We start from the raw sequence: 18,515 nt of genomic DNA, 5'->3' as shown, positions 1-18,515 counted from the left end.
GTGACATGGATGTGTTCTGTAGGTTACATGGTGACATGGATGTGTTCTGTAGGTTACATGGTGACATGGATGTGTTCTGTAGGTTACATGGTGACATGGATGTGTTCTGTAGGTTACATGGTGACATGGATGTGGATGTAGGTTACATGGTGACATGGATGTGTTCTGTAGGTTACATGGTGACATGGATGTTCTCTAGGTTACATGGTTACATGGTGACATGGATGTGTGTTGTAGGTTACATGGTGACATGGATGTGTTCTGTTTACATGGTGACATGGATGTGTTCTGTAGGTTACATGGTGACATGGATGTGTTCTGTAGGTTACATGGTGACATGGATGTGTTCTGTAGGTTACATGGTGACATGGATGTGTTCTGTAGGTTACATGGTGACATGGATGTGTTCTGTAGGTTACATGGTGACATGGATGTGTTCTGTAGGTTACATGGTGACATGGATGTGTTCTGTAGGTTACATGGTGACATGGATGTGTTCTGTAGGTTACATGGTGACATGGATGTGTTCTGTAGGTTACATGGTGACATGGATGTGTTCTGTAGGTTACATGGTGACATGGATGTGTTCTGTAGGTTACATGGTGACATGGATGTGTTCTGTAGGTTACATGGTGACATGGATGTGTTCAGTAGGTTACATGGTGACATGGATGTGTTCAGTAGGTTACATGAGGTTCAGTAGGTTACATGGTGACATGGATGTGTTCAGTAGGTTACATGGTGACATGGATGTGTTCAGTAGGTTACATGGTGACATGGATGTGTTCAGTAGGTTACATGGTGACATGGATGTGTTCTGTAGGTTACATGGTGACATGGATGTGTTCTGTAGGTTACATGGTGACATGGATGTGTTCTGTAGGTTACATGGATGACATGGATGTGTTCATGTAGGTTACATGGTGACATGGATGTGTTCTGTAGGTTACATGGTGACATGGATGTGTTCATGGTAGGTTACATGGTGACATGGATGTGTTCTGTAGGTTACATGGTGACATGGATGTGTTCAGTAGGTTACATGGTGACATGGGTTACATGGTGACATGGATGTGTTCAGTAGGTTACATGGTGACATGGATGTGTTCTGTAGGTTACATGGTGACATGGATGTGTTCAGTAGGTTACATGGTGACGTGGATGTGTTCAGTAGGTTACATGGTGACATGGATGTGTTCTATATGTTACATGGTGACATGGATGTGTTCAGTAGGTTACATGGTGACATGGATGTGTTCTATAGGTTACATGGTGACATGGATGTGTTCTGTAGGTTACATGGTGACATGGATGTGTTCTGTAGGTTACATGGCAACATGGATGTGTTCTGTAGGTTACATGGTGACATGGATGTGTTCTGTAGGTTATATGGTGACATGGATGTGTTCTGTAGGTTACATGGTGACATGGATGTGTTCAGTAGGTTACATGGTGACATGGATGTGTTCTGCAAGTTACATGGTGACACAGATGTGGCTTGATGGTATCGATGAAGTGATGGTTGAGTGGTTCATGCTTGATGGCCTGAGACAACTGATCGGTAGGCTGACCAAGGCTAGGGTGGCGAGAACATGGCTAAGTTTGGAGGAAGTCACACACCATTAGCTGAGTGTATATCTGCAGCCATGTACAGCGACATATATCATTCAAGAACTGTTTACACACGTCAGGGATATATATACATCCTCACCTTCTCCCATTAGGAAGCAAGAAACATGCACTTCTTACATTTGTTCAACAAAAACATCTCCAGTGTTGAGGAAAAACAGTGTTGGAATTTATTTCATGTGCAAGTGAAGACAAAGAAATAGACGGAACATTGTTCCAGAACAACTAAAGGAGACATGCTTGGGGCCTAAGACAATGTGATGAGTCTGGAACTTGCAGAGATCTGCTACAGTCATCTCTTCCTGGCTTGGGAATGTATGCAGTGAATAAAGAGTGAAAAGCTATATGGTGAGGGTACTGTACACGTTATCGCTCTCATTATCAGCAGCGTGTGAAACAGTGGAAGCAAGCATACAAAGATTCCTCGGGGAAGCGGATAGCCTTAATTGTGGAATGGGGCTTTGATGTGGGTACATTGTCTTCTTTAGAGTTACAAAGGGTTTTCTTGTTTACCGAACAATTGATATTCTAGAGGTTCTGACATTGGCTTCGTGAAAGATGATGGTGTTTTATTGCGGATCTGTTTACCAACTGTTGTTCAGGATGTCGTTGTCTTACATCCAGGGTTGCAGGAGGACTGTAGCCTCGGGGATCCAGGGATGATGTTTCTCCATCCATAAGTTGCGTCTAATTGTTCAAGGTGAGCTGCGCTTGGATTGCCAAGGTGGATGATAAGACTGATGAAGGTTGATGAAGGAATATGAAGGTTGATGAAGGAATATGAAGGTTGACCACACCATGAGCAGCGTGTCCTTACACTAACAGTTCATTAGTCTGGTATACAGTCCATGAAACAAATAGGGCCGGTGGAGTGGCCAAGTGGTTAAGGCGTTCATTAGTTCATCATGATGAAGACCCAGTTTTGATTCCCCATATGGGTACAATGTGTGAAGCCCATTTCTGGTGTCCCCCTCCGTGTTATTGCTATTGAATATTGAATAAATTGAAAAAATATTGAAAAATTTTTTTATAAAGAATTTAAGAACTGTATTTTCACAAATAAAATATAATCATTTGAGCGATTAGATGCTAGTACAACAATTTGTCAGTGCATGTTACGTTTTAGTCATCTCATTCTACAACATGCATATAACATGGATGACCCAGTCATCACCACAGTTTGTTGTTCAGAGTGGCTTCCCTTAGCTTGTCAGGATCTGCTAGACTTAGTCAAGTCCTGTATTTGATCTGATTGGTCCATCAACTGTATTCTTGGGTACTCAAATTAGTATAGTCTCTGTGCTGTCACACTTACGGCTTGTCTCCCACGTGATGCAGGCAGTGGTGCACCCTGACTCACACAATGTTCTACATGTCCCTAGTCAGAAGACCTAATCATGTGACCATATTTTGCACCAGTCTTATTCCAACAGGTTTGACAGAATAATTCAGGCCCTATTTCATCTGGGCAGGGCTAGCGTTTCACAAGTGATCCCCTCTTTCACACCCGGCATACAAGATATAGCGTGCATTGTGCCATTGTCAGACTCTAATTGACAAACTATAATTTGTCTGTCGTGGACCTGTTGGCTTCAGATAGTTTTTCAGCTGTCGGAAATAGCTGTCCGAAAAACCAATGTAATTTACATGAAAATTACTCTGTCATAAAAAAGTATCAAAATACAATATTGACAGATTCTGTCAGAGTTCATCTGGATGTCGTCTCCCAGTTCGAGCTGTTGGTACAGAGAGAATCAGGCTAGGGTTCACAGTAATCTGGTCAGTTTTAGATTTCTCGCCTTACACAAGAAGCAAGCACTATGTTTTTGTGTGTGTGATTCTCACAAATTGAGCAAGAATGTATTATAGCGGATACCACCATCTATTCCTGTGAGGAATGTGCATGTTTTATTGGGGTTATCTTGGTGGTAGTGAGAACAGAAGTTGTCCAGACTGTGTGTTGCTGATGGAGGAGCTTGGAGAGGATGCTGTCCTTCATCTGGCTGGTAATAATAGATGCTGTAGTTAAGGTAAGGGTGTTAGCATACTTCAAGTTGCTTCAAGTTGGGGCTTGGAGGTGGACATGTTGGACTTGCCCAACATCCAGCTTTGTCTTTGTTTGTCGATGACTCCATGTACAGAACACTACGTTTAATATGCTATAACCGTAGTTCGGTATATATATTTTGATTAAAATACACAGCATGTAGCCGTGATAAAACTAAGTTTATTATAACTGTCAGTTGTTTATAAGCTTGGTTAACTGTATTTAGTTTTCAGTTTCAGAGGTACTTTGATATTTGATTCTGACTAATTGTTTTAAGCAGATAATATGTTTTAACATGTGGGGGATCACTCAAGGTGGTGTTGTTTCAATCCAGCTGCTGGATTATGGTGTGTTGTTGTTTCAATCTGGCTGCTGGATTATGGTGTGTTGTTGTTTCAATCCGGCTGCTGGATTATGGTGTGTTGTTGTTTCAATCCGACTGCTGGATTATGGTGTGTTGTTGTTTCAATCCGGCTGCTGGATTATGGCGTGTTGTTGTTTCAATCCGGCTGCTGGATTATGGCGTGTTGTTGTTTCAATCCGGCTGCTGGATTATGGCGTGTTGTTGTTTCAATCCGGCTGCTGGATTATGGCGTGTTGTTGTTTCAATCCGGCTGCTGGATTATGGCGTGTTGTTGTTTAGAGGATGTTTATGATGGAGAGTGTGAGGCATCTGTCCCAGCTCACATTCTGTGTCAATTCAAATACTGTTGAAAATCTGTTTTCAATCAAAACGACTATCTACTCACTCACTGCACTCAAGCAGATTGGCTCCTTTCATAAATCGGTGTCCATTTGACACATCGGCGCCAGTGTATCTTGTATTTGGAACAATAGGGCATCCAATATGGGCGCCAATCACCCCTTGGAGCCATTTTTAATCATTTACAATCATCGATATCAGATTCCAATCAGCAATAACATAGTGATATCATTCAAAGGGTTATATCATGAAAAACAGTGTTTGAAATTGGAGGAGTTTGATTGAATTGGATAAAACGAAAGTTTAGAATTACAGACGAAATGTAAACAGATCTAAGCACAAATGGTATTGGTTCTTCAAACACTGCACTGAGCGTATGTTATTTACACAAAACCTTGGCATCATATTTAGACCGATTGTTATAGATATTATGTTCATGCATTCTGAATGTGCAGCCGACATTGTCCGCGATTCGGTTGGCGGCACTAATAGCAATTGGTAAAGTCCAATCGGCATCGACTTGTTTTTGTGACTGAGTAGAACGTGAATGTGCCGAGGGGTGTTTACCGTGATGAAATAAACAATACCAATCATCCTTCGTCCACAATGATAGACAGTTTAGAAATACATTATTTGTTTCACCACTGAACAAGTTCGATATACACGAATCTTGCCTGGGGGGAAAATAGCGCATCTGAACGTCATTGGGAGGGGATTAAGAAAAAATTACGATGGTGCAATTCTGAACAGGAATCGAAGAATTTGGCCCGAAGGCTGTTCATGACAGAAAAGAATCTGCAAGAAATGCTATCAGTTTATGAAAGCATGGCGTTTGGGACAATGGGGATCAATACTTTGCTTTGAATTAGCGGCAAAACGTTTGGCCAATCACACGAGAGTGAAGCTCACGTTGGGCGGTGTTATTTTAACAGAGAATCAATATCTGAAGTCGTGTAAATATTAAGTCATCGCGAAACAGGAAACACAACCCAGAGAAATATTTATATCTGTGCGTGTTTAGAAAATATGCAAAGTAATATTGATAAGATAATGGCTTGGAGCTTGTATGTCCAAGGTAACTACTAACTGCTGGTATTGATGAAATAATGGTGGATTCGACACATCGTTCCAGAGGAAATGGGCCTTGACGGTTGGGTGGGGATTAAGGTCTGTCAGATCGCTGTGTCAGTTTTAAGCTTAGTAGTTTAGGTCTGATTAGGTGACTTTTGTACCTGTTGTTTAGGAACCAGCGCCATATTGGCAGGTAGTTAAACACTGAAATGTGCTTATTGTCAATAAATACTATTAAGCTTTGAAACTGTGTTTATATCTTCCCAAGTAATGACTGTTATCCAGAACAAGATTTTGGAACTGACAGCGATTGGATATAACTGTATGACGGGATAATTACTGAATTACTGGTAATAGGTAGATTAAATGATGAATATGGAAAAATTGACTGATGTTTTGCTAAATCAAAGTCAATTATGTCTAATTTTGTCCTTAGTTCAGTGCTGGGGTCCAAAGGTGGTATTGGATTATAAGATGAAAAAAGCATTTTGACTACCTAAGGATGAAAGTGTTTGATCTTTAATCAGATAATCACAGAATGGTTGAATGATTCCCTGATTCAGTAAAAGAGCTGTTTGACAAATCTTTTGATACAAGGAGGCACCGATTACACCTGAATTAGCACATAACATCAGTTGATAATATGTGTAATGTTCTCATTTAGGACATTATGTATCAATGCTATGTGCCACATTTAACAAGTAAGAGGTGACTAACAGGAATTGGTGGTCAGGCTTGCTGACTTACTGACACTGAGTCATGTTATCATAGATTATGATGTCAATCACTGGATTGTCTGGTCCAGGCTAGAATATTTACAGACTGCTGTCATAGAGCTAAAATGCTGATCAGTGTTAAAGAACAAACTCATAAAGCATCATTTATCACATTATATGACATTGTCTTGTACTTGGTTCCCAATTGCGCAGATCGATGCTCATGCTGTTGATCACTGGATTGTCTGGTCCAGACTCGATTATTTACAGACCTCCGCCATATAGCTGGAATATTGTTCAGTGTGGCGTAAAACTAAACTCACTCACTCACAGTATATAACATTGTCAAGTAGCAAGTATAACAATGTTGTATATCACATAAATTAACATGTATCAATTAATTAATGTCTTGTATGACATACACATATATCACATGTTCAGCATCATTAACTCTCTCTCTCACTCACTCACTCACTCACTCACTCACTCACTCACTCACTCACTCACTCACTCACTCACTCACTCACTCACTCACTCACACACACACACACACACTCATATATTACATAATATATGTATATACATTACATAACATATATATCAGATCATATAGCTCCCATATAGACCATATTGTATAAGATCTTTTGTAACATAATGTAACATTTGTAACAGTGAAAGGTTCATTGATCTCCCAGCTCTTCTCACAGAAGATAAGTCCCGCGACGGCTGCAACGACCAAGGCATTGGCATCAGCACCTTGTGAGTTGTGCAACACAGGAACGAGGAAATATCTGTCAAGAAGGGAAGCAGACACGTTCACGAGACATAATGGAAAGATATTAACAAAGGCTTTAGGAGAAAAAGATTCATAACAAAGCGTCATATTGCTATCAGACATTTGTCCGGAAAGGGTTTTGGAGTAATTATATTCCATTTATCATGGTTTTGAATAGACTGGTACCATAAAAAACACGGTTGGTAGATAGCTCCTGTTTGTTGTCAATGTAAATATCTTGCTTCTCACGTAAGGTAGGAGATCGGCTGCTCCGGGTTAGGTGAGGTGAAGATGAGAGCAGCATATGGTCTTTGAAATCTTCATTAGTTCCGAACGTGCACAAGTCGTTTTCAAGGCAAAAAGTCATATTCTGTGATTTGTCTGAGAATTTGGATAAAAACTGCGGAAATATGAACGTTGCTTCTCCATTGTCTTTTTGTAGGTACTAATTTTCCAAATGCATGCTTTATTACGCTCTGTATCGTGACAGACGCCAAATGCATTATTTGGCTGGTTGAGAGTATTATTGTCTGTGGGCTAACCTGCTCCTATACTTAACTCCCCGTCTACTGAACTTGTCAATAAGCCCAGGACCCTGTCCTTCAGCATCTTTCAGATCTCCTGGTGCCGTATTACATCACATCCCATCAGCATCCGTGATGAATCATTTCGGATTTGGCCATCAAATCATTTTCTGCAACCATTTTAACTTTCATTTTATTGCCTAGACATTTATTTGGCTTTTTTAAAAATTATTTAATATTTGTCATGATAAAACCTTGTTCGTGAGTATTGAAAGCTAATTTTCGAAACATTTATTCTGGAAGTAATTTCTGATAACTTTCATTATTTTTATAAAAAAAATATCACATGCAGAGTCAGTCCTGTGTACCATTATGCTGGAATCTCATTTCAGGAACCCTGCTTGTAGCGATTCATATTGAAGCTAATTTTCATCTTCTTCAGAAAAAACAGTTATACTTGTAATCGTTTTGAAATATTTTTTTCATACAATTTGAAAATGTTCATCTCCATCAGAGAGATGCACACAAGCAATCATTGATTCCAAACATGATGAGTCAAGCTGCGCTTCTCTCCTCCACACCTCTTGAGTTTCAGCCATGTGAAAAAGCTCAAGACAGGGCAAAAGGGCATTGTATCTGGCTAATTACCTCCCTTGTTTAGGGACGTAATGGAGGATGAAACGAGAAAGGAATAGTTAATGCAGGCACATCGGCAAGTGGACTTGAGCAACAACTGTTCGCTTGTCTTGTTGTAGTTATATATCATGGAAAAAGGAAACAAATAATGAAGAAAGGTGTGAGGATCTACCTGAAAACAAATGGTATTCGGTCCTAGAGATGCACATCTTGGAAGTTCGGGTGTAAAAACGTGTTTTATGATTGTTTATCTTCTCCCATAAAGCTGTAAATGCAAGAAAAAATGTTCGTAACTTATCTGTAGGGCGAGAAATGGCTCCTATAAAATGGAGAAGTATTCTTTTCGCCTGTCCTGTTTTTGTTTATATATGATTTACCTGAAATTCTGTTCGGTGCCTTTCCTGTAGGTACAGTTATTAAGGGGAGGGTTTTTGGTGCTATATTTAGCCTATTGTGTTTATTTTTACACCTCAGTGCTTGTGTTCTGAGAAGAGAATAATTGATGTCTTCTTGCCCTTGCTGAAAATTTGTCCTGCACATGGAATGGCATGATCTTGTTAAAAAGTTGCACATTTCAATGTCATTTAGTGAGAATTAAGCAAGTTTGTTTTGCATACAAATGTATAGTAAAAGTACTCCTGATTTTTTCATATGACAACATTTAATCTTTTATGGGAGGTGGGAAATGCAACACGCAAACTTCAAATTATGGCTGTTCCTTAACTTGTGTTGAGTAGTATACTAAGCCATTGGAACATCTGTAAATCATGTAGTTACGTTTGCTGTGAAAGCTGATTCCATATTGGAAAGACGTTTTTTCAGGAGTTTGTGTTTTTGAATTATCCCTACATGTTTTTTCATCTCTGGGGATTCTTTTCAGAAGTAGTTCCTAATTCCTCATGTTTATTTCAAACTCGTAATATGTTATTAAGAACTATAATACCTTTGGGGTTTTCATTGTCAGATCTCTTTGACAAGACAAGCGCATCTAAATATAGTAGAAGTGATCAATTCGCAGGAGGAATTACTGTAAGGATTAGGAAGACACCAGGTGTTTGCAAGGACTGCTTTAAATAAGAGTCTGGTTGTCTTGGCAACCAAGGAAGATCATTCATAACCAAATATGGTTCATTAGCACTATTATGATGAAAAAGTGTTAAAACATGCAGATCATGGTTATAATAATGTTAAGGCATCAGGTTTCACGATTATAAGTGTAACCTGATTACGTTGAGAATATCGTAAGTCAGTGTTAACCACTAGATATAGCTGTCATATGTCATCCTTAAGTCAGGCAAGTTGTGACAATTGTTTGGAGAACCACATAGATGGTGAAATCCTTATACAAACAGGCAGCATTCCAGGTGAGAATATGTCCTCAGCACCCAATACTGGATGTTCAGCTTGAAACTCACAACACACGTTACTGGCTACTGGCTGTTCAGCTTGAAACTCACAACGTACGTTAGTGGCTACTGGCTGTTCAGCTTCAAACTCACAACACACGTTACTGGCTAATGGCTGTTCAGCTTCAAACTCACAACATATGTTAGTGGCTACTGGCTGTTCAGCTTGAAACTCACAACACACGTTAGTGGCTAATGGCTGTTCAGCTTGAAACTCACAACACACGTTAGTGGCTAATGGCTGTTCAGCTTCAAACTCACAACACACGTTAGTGGCTACTGGCTGTTCAGCTTGAAACTCACAACATACGTTACTGGCTACTGGCTGTTCAGCTTCAAACTCACAACATACGTTAGTGGCTACTGGCTGTTCAGCTTCAAACTCACAACACACGTTAGTGGCTAATGGCTGTTCAGCTTCAAACTCACAACACACGTTAGTGGCTAATGGCTGTTCAGCTTCAAACTCACAACACACGTTAGTGGCTAATGGCTGTTCAGCTTCAAACTCACAACATACGTTAGTGGCTAATTGCTGTTCAGCTTCAAACTCACAACACACGTTAGTGGCTAATGGCTGTTCAGCTTCAAACTCACAACATACGTTAGTGGCTAATTGCTGTTCAGCTTCAAACTCACAACACACGTTAGTGGCTACTGGCTGTTCAGCTTGAAACTCACAACGTACGTTAGTGGCTACTGGCTGTTCAGCTTCAAACTCACAACACACGTTACTGGCTAATGGCTGTTCAGCTTCAAACTCACAACATATGTTAGTGGCTACTGGCTGTTCAGCTTGAAACTCACAACACACGTTAGTGGCTAATGGCTGTTCAGCTTGAAACTCACAACACACGTTAGTGGCTAATGGCTGTTCAGCTTCAAACTCATAACACACGTTAGTGGCTACTGGCTGTTCAGCTTCAAACTCACAACATACGTTACTGGCTACTGGCTGTTCAGCTTCAAACTCACAACATACGTTAGTGGCTACTGGCTGTTCAGCTTCAAACTCACAACACACGTTACTGGCTAATGGCTGTTCAGCTTCAAACTCACAACATATGTTAGTGGCTACTGGCTGTTCAGCTTCAAACTCACAACACACGTTAGTGGCTAATGGCTGTTCAGCTTCAAACTCACAACATACGTTAGTGGCTAATTGCTGTTCAGCTTCAAACTCACAACACACGTTAGTGGCTACTGGGTGTTCAGCTTGAAACTCACAACACACATTAGTGGCTACTGGCTGTTCAGCTTCAAACTCACAACATACGTTAGTGGCTAGTGGCTGTTCAGCTTCAAACTCACAACGTACGTCAGTGGCTACTGTGATGTAGGCAAGACACTCCAAGGATGTTAAGTCCATTCTCTCAATCACTCACCTACACTGCAGGCTGGACTAAAGAGTATGATTGGAGTTGAGTGATTATGGCAGCATGTTGTGCGTTGTGGTCGACAAAGTGTCCTGCACAACTGAGGTAAAACAAACAGCAAGTAATTACCCTACTAGTCTAGGGTTCAGTGTGTCTCTCAGCTTCCAGAAAAAAACGGGGTACTTTTTCTCATTAGTTTTGCTTGAGTCCATCTGTTGGGTCTTCTGGCTGAGGTCATTAGGTGGACGGGATTCGCTGCAGGAATTGTGTTAATGGAAGCAGGATTGAATGTTACGGGCTGGGTGTTATGTTCACGGAGTTACAACTCTTTTTTGTGTATTGGTCTTTAGTTTTATTTGCTTCACAAGCTTGTAGTTTGAGTGAGAGTTGCTTCTGAACCTGTTTGTGACAATCTGAGGCAAGACTGGATGGTTGTGATTAAAAGTGTTGGGTGTTTGACGTTGGAGGAATATTGGATTGTATTGAAACTACATGGAACCAAGCTAGGACAAACTTTATCTGTTTTAGTAGTCTGTATCTTCTTCTAGAAGAAACATTGCAGTATATATTGACAGAGAAGTTAACATAGTAGGGAGTCACATTTTATTGAGTTTTACGCTGCTGTTAGCAATATTCCAGCAATATCACAGTGGGGACACCAGAAATGGGCTTCACACATTGTACCCATGTGGGGAATCGAACCTGGGTCTTTGGCGTGGCGAACGCTTTAACCACTAGGCTACCCCACCGCCCTAGTCATGGTGATGAAACCTTCCAGAGATATGTATTGTCCTGTAACAGTCATGTTTTACTTTAAACATTATTATACATTTGATAGATAAGTCAATATTACATGGAATCATCATGATAATCTGGTACATAATTTCATGTACAAATTAGTAAAAATATACTTTCACAAAGTTTGCTATGGTTTGTGAAAAAACGTCCCCATGAGTCTAAAAATATTCTAAATTTTTTTAAAGTTATTATGTAAACCGTTTGTATGATTTGTCATAATTTGGCTGATGCCGTTATTGTCTCAATAAATATTTCAAGTGACATGACATTTGGGATCGGTTACTGCCATTTTGTAAACAAACACTAGAAAGAAACTCCTACGAAGCATAAGTGTAAGATTGCTTGTAATCTGATTTGATCAGCTAAGTGCTTCTAAATTTGTTCAATCATAAAAAGTCCCCTTAAGACTGGAAAAAAAATGAAAAATGAATTTATCTTCCAGTCAGTAAGTACTACTGATCTACAACATATGTTATCTGAAAACATCCTCCATCAAATTGCTTTCCGTTCATACTTGAGCCAGGAGAAGGTTTGTCGGCTTGAAACATGCAGGGTATTCCTGTTTTGGCCCGGATTCTCATTACCCAGCAGTAAACAACTTACGTGTTGGCTAAATCCCAAGTATTTGTTTAACTTTCGCTCGTTAGGTAATTACAGGATTGACGAATGATGGGAATGTAGCGTGGTATACAGCTAGTTTGCTCTTGTCTTGTAAGTGATGGAAAAATTGTAGAAATTTGTCTATAGGTCACTGACGAGGACATAGGTATTTTACCCTTGTTGCTAAAATGTTTTATATTTTTTCTGTTAAATTTTTTATGGTAGTGCAGTGATACCGTCATGGCACCATATTTATTTTTAATGCTGTACAGCAGTGTTCCAGCGATGTAGTCTATAAATAGTCTTGTCTAGACAATCCAGTGATTGATATCATGAACATTTAGTTAGCAAATGTGTCCAAACCATTGAGTTGGTTCTTACAACAAGCATGGGTTCCTGAAGACTGGTTCCAGTTTGGATCTTGATAAGCGGCACCATATTTAATTAGTTGTTTGTGAAGATTATGGAAATTATTGTAAAAAGCTGCAATTCTGGTGTATGTTTAATAATAATAATTCAGTTATATAGCGCCTAGAATCCATCTGACTAGTTGTTCACTGGATGCTGTTATCAGAATCTGATTATTATTATTATTACCCCGGATAACCCAAGCTGCCTGTGAGGGGCTAAAAGTTAATGGTCACATGACTTGGAAAGAAATGTATCTTGAAGAATGCCATAGTTTTAGTGAAACCAACGTATAGGTTAAATTGATCCTTTTCTATCAGCAAACATTTTAAAAGCTTAATCTAATACCATGACAAATGACGTCTTCTCTCAGTGTGTTGATTTATCACTAAAAACCACCAGAGTATTTCATCTGTTGAGAAGGAACACTTTGGAATCATGTCAATGTGTATCTTTGTAGACAAACGAGACTTGGTTCACAGATAATGTGCATTACAATAGCTTCTGTAATCTGTCTGACTTTCAACAATGTTGTTCCCTCTCCCCACAGAGTACTTTGGAAACATGTCCTATATGTGAAAATGTGGAGAATTTGGCACAGTTTGGGGATTGTCATTTGCCAAGAGGCAGGTGTGATTTTGTGGTGAAGTATTTTTTGGCTTGGCTTGTGCTTTTAGTAGTGTGGGTTATTTGGTTGGTAACTCACTCACTCACTCACTCAAAAAACCCACCCACCCACTCACTCACTCACTGATAATTCTCGTTATTTTCCTCCATTAAAAGTCCCTTACAAAGCAAATTGAATGATTCTCGACGGGCATCACTTTCTTCTTGGCGTTAATAATTAAATATTAATCATGTTCATGATCATCAGCATGTTTGGTCTCACAAGGAGACTGAATATTTCACCATGTTTATCTCAGTAAACAATGGTTGCATGCAGATACCAGCTGTGTTTGTCCGATCCACGCGTGGCCTGTTCCTGCCATTGCGCTGGGTTTTGTCCTCTTCCTAGTTGCTCATCAGTTTCCCGAAGAAGCTGTAGCCAGGACACCCTGCTCTAAGACACCTTTTGCTGAATTGGGTACAGTGTGCATCCAACACCTTCCGCCTTTTGTAAAATCCTCTGGTAAATTTTTGACCTTGCATGTGTCCCAGGTTGTGCATCTGTCCTGTCTACCAAGGTGGTGGTGATGTTGTGAAGATATAGGATTTAGTTCTTGACCTTGAAACTGGCGATACTGAAAGGATGCATTTGTGTTTGTGTGGCACAGCAGATCTTCTACAACACCCCATATCCCGCCCTCCACCCCATCACACACCATGTCCATATCCCATCCTCTCCCCTGCCGCATTCCATGTCCATACCCCACCCCTCAACCCACCTTCACCCCCATACTTACCCCACCCTCATCCCCATACATATCCCACCCTGATCCCATTCGTACCCTACCCTCACCCCATTCATACCCCATCTAACCCCACCATCACCCCTATCCATACTCCACCCTTCACCCCACCTATACCCCATCCTGACCCCATTCATACCCCACCATCACACCATCATTCCCCACCCTCACCCCCATCCATACCCCACCCTCACACCATCCTCACCCCATCCTCACTCCATCCATACCCCACCATCACACCATCATCACCCCATCCATACCCAACCCCTCACCCAACCCCACAACCCGATGTATACCCTGTCCCTCACCCCATCTCATGTCCAAACACACACCCCATCCCATCACATAGCTACTGGAAGGTCCTTGTCAAGGTATTGTTACAGGAATATGGAAATCATTGACAAGTTGTCTTTGGCTACATTTCCCATGTAATAAGTTCATTCACATGGAGGAAATGGAGATTGTCAACGTTTATACCAATGAAACTGTCATGTTAGAGCATTTACTCCTTTAACAAAATGACTGTATCTGTTTTCCATCTGACTTCTTGAAGCCTTGTCCATGCCTGCAGAATCAGGTAGTGTCTGGTTGATTGAAAATCTGATCTAACCAAGATCGCTCTTGCTTCCAGTTCAACATTATTGTACAGCCCTGCCCCTAATTTTTCACTAAATTTGATCTGCAGTTGCCTCCCTTTGATCACTTGACTCAATTACGTTGGTAGCGAAATGACTTCAGCAGTTGCCCATGACTCATGTTTGTCTTATTTGAGCTTTCTTCGGGTCATTAACAGGAATGTTATCATATGAAGGCATTCCTAAGCCACCTTTTCAGGCTGGTAAATTTGTCACGTGAATTACTAAGAACTTAATAGCATCAATGGAGCCTCTGACAGGGTTCAAAGCAAGGCGGGTGAGTTAACGACATCTTGTGATGACTAGTTCCGGGGAACTGCTGCAGAGACTGGCAGCAATTGTCACTCACCGGTGCAGTATGGATGGGCTTCAAAGATGCAGAGAAAAATGGAAAATGTTAAAAATATAGCAAAAGTAGATGCTAACTTGCTTCGATTTCTTCAATCGTGTTAATGTCTAAACTACTTTCAAAGAATTAAAAACTTAGATTAATGCTTGTTGAGAGATTAAATTAAAAACATTTTGAAAACATAGTACCCTTGTGCTCTTTTGAGGTTCTGAAAATAACATGGAATTCTGATTGTTGCCATTGTTATGGAACGACTATATTACAACTATTCAAATTATCTGAGGAAAAACTTCTCTGAAATGTTGAAAATAGGTAGGTCTGTTTAAGGTTAGATATTCATTAAGGGGATAGTATGAGGACGAGTCAGTGTGAGTTGTGTAACGTGTCTAAGTCACAGTATCCATGTTATAACAGCAGTATAATATCTCATTAATAGACCAACCACAGTCCTGACTTGGGACACTGAGTCTCTCTCTCACACTCACACTCACTCACTCACACACACACACACACACACACACACACACACACACACACACACACACACACACACACACACACACACACACACACACACACACACACACACACACACACATCAACTCAACTCAACTCAACTCAACTCAACTCAACTCAACTCAACTCAACTCAACTCAACTCAACTCAACCATTATATGTGATGTTGAACCCCAGACAAATCCCCACACCCCCCTTTTCACCAGACAGATTGGTTCCTTCCCCCTTCTCACCAGACAGATTACCCACCAGACAGATTCCCCACCAGACCAGACAGATCCCTCCTTCTCACCAGACAGATCTTTCCTTCTCACCAGACAGATTCTCAGCCAGCCAGCCAGCCAGATTGGTTCCCTCCCCCTTCTCACCAGACAGATTCCCCACCAGACAGATCCCTGCTTCTCACCAGACAGATCTTTCCTTCTCACCAGACAGATTTCCCCTTTCTCACCAGACATATTTCCCCCCTTTCTCCCCAGACAGATTCCCCCTTCTCACCAGACAGACACACACACACCCTCACCAGACAGATTCCCCCTTCTCACCCGACAGATCCCCCCATCACCTGAGGAGCATTTCAATTAGCCTTCCTTGTTCAACTGAAACCTTATATCTCCGACACTTAGTAAACAATACAAAACTAATCACATGCAATAGCCTAATGCCAAAGCCATAAACATCAGCAGACTTGTCCCCCGTGACTGGATTTGTATTAGACAGAAAGCAGGGGGATCTCGGTATCAAAATTATAGATCCTCGACTTCCGAATCACGGGACAGTGAAACCAAGTCTCGTAATCAGGTGAGAAGACAATGGCCACTTCTCACCAATTTCAAATCTCGGCATCCTTGACATATGCAGACATGAAATATACGCCATTATACGTAAGGTAGAATGTCCGAAGTCTTTGTTTTCGTCATGTCTCCCCGACATCCGAGCCTGGCAATCAAACAACTGCCACTTAGAGCTGGACATTGCCACCTTTTAACCCGATAATTATATTTCAGTCGTCAGCACCGCCCTTCCACTTGTTGGCTTTGGGTTTAAGTTTTTACCTGACCGTCGCCAGTCGATAAGACAACTGAGGTCAAGTACGCTGCCTTGTTGATAGCTGTTGGGGTCGAGGCTAGCTTTGTGCTGGGTGTTAAGCCAGGTCTTAAAGATGTGTTTCACCGTAAACCTTAGCTGTGCGTTAGTCTGTTGGGGGGATTGAAATCTCATTGTTATTTTATTTTTAATTCCTTCTGTATTGAGTTTACAGTTAGGATAGATGAGGCTTGAGTTTGAGGTTTGGAATTACTGTGGTGATTTTGTTATGAATGTAAGCTTACAAGTTAAGCTGTATCTCCGACATTTTTGGCATTTTGTTGTTTGTTCACTCAAACTTGCACATCAAATATTAAGGTATCAAAATGTTCCTGTTTTGCTACTTGTTATTTTCTTGGGTTAAAAATTTGCTTAAAATACAAATTAAAGAGTATGGTCAGCAAATAATTCACAGGTCACTTTATGTGAAAACTACAGATGCTAAATCTTCACATCAAAGCGTCTTAAAGTTATGGATTAATTTAATCCCATTATCCATGTGCAATAGGAAATAATTTTGCAATGAAGATGTTCCTCTTGCTTGTAACATTGTGTATTAATAAGGGTGGATCTTGACCTCATTGTTCTTGAGGTAAAATAAGAGGAAAAAACTAAGGATGTAAATTTCTTTATGAGGAACTTTAGAGTACATCCTACTCCTTCATCCTTCATCGCGGGGATGCTGAAGGAGTAGCAGTATACTCAGAAACATTGTGTTCCTGGTAATACATAAACTGACATCCATATTTTTTTATTTTTTATATATTTTTTTTTAACCCTCTATGTGTATTCCTTCCTTTCAGACGTCATCATATGAGTGAAATATTCTCAAGCACGACGTTAAACCCAATTTCACCTCACCTCACCTTTCAGAGATTTTATAGTTTACTCCTTCATTGTGAAGCTAGTTTCTATATCCAGCTAATGTCAGTTGACTTAAGTGATGCCCCAACTTCTGATGGTGATATCCGGACACTGTCTCTGTTTAACAGTGTTATAATCATCTTGTTTGGTGTGCTATGTATTTTATTTAATGACATTTTTTTAATGTTTTTCAGGAGCATTGGATTATACGCACATTGACTGGTTGAGCTCAGCTTGAGGTAGGTGACACTTTGTTTGTTGCGTCTAACAGCTGCGTGATCCTGCTGGGTGGAAACTACATCCCCCGGCTGAAGTAAATATACCCTGCCACTGCCATGTGATGTGGGTACCCTGGCCCCCTCCCTACCCCTGGGGCACAGTTATTGTGATCACACCCCACCAACACCACACCCATCTGCCCAGCCCTCCTCCACCCCTCAGTAGTCCCTGGTCCCCTATCTACCCCTGGGGCACAGTTATTGTGATCACACCCCACCCCACCAACACCACACCCATCTGCCCAGCCCTCTTCCACCCTTTAGTGGTCCCTCCTTCCACCCCCACTGTGGGAATTCCAAGCAGGGACAGGTCCCCAGCAACCTATGCTAGTTGTAAGGAGGCAGTCTCTGCAATTTGCTCTGCAGGATTAACTCCCTTAGGCAAACCAGAATCCTGTGATCATAGATCTGAACCCTCAAGTTTACCCTCATTATGCCCTCATGAGTTTGTCAGCACCATTCCCAAAGTATAGTTCCACAAAAGTGGTAAATGTATGACATCTGGATTTGGGGGATTCTGCCACAAAAAACGGTCACGCTGCTAAGTGTAATTCTGCTTCAATATGAGTTAAACCCAACTCACTCACTCACACACTACACTTCCACAATGTTGTCCGACATCATAGCGGTAGTTCTATACTAGTCGATCAACAGAATCCCTTGTTTTTACACCTGTAAGAGAACCACAT

General features: G+C 40.8%; 1 protein-coding gene across 1 annotated transcript in view; it reads left to right on the top strand.

Moving 5' to 3' along the window:
- Positions 1-18,515, top strand: part of LOC124274405 (roundabout homolog 2-like) — a 310,106-nt gene that overhangs the window by 84,823 nt on the left and 206,768 nt on the right. Inside the window, 1 exon segment of the mRNA XM_046709782.1 lies at positions 17,743-17,787. The gene's annotated coding sequence lies outside the window, so the exon portion shown is untranslated.

Source organism: Haliotis rubra, unplaced genomic scaffold (genome assembly GCF_003918875.1).
Source record: "Haliotis rubra isolate DU_JTF1 unplaced genomic scaffold, ASM391887v1 Scf190, whole genome shotgun sequence".
Lineage (NCBI taxonomy): Eukaryota > Metazoa > Mollusca > Gastropoda > Lepetellida > Haliotidae > Haliotis > Haliotis rubra.
The sequence above is the reverse complement of the archived record's forward strand: the minus strand, read 5'-3'. Positions and strand labels throughout refer to the sequence as shown.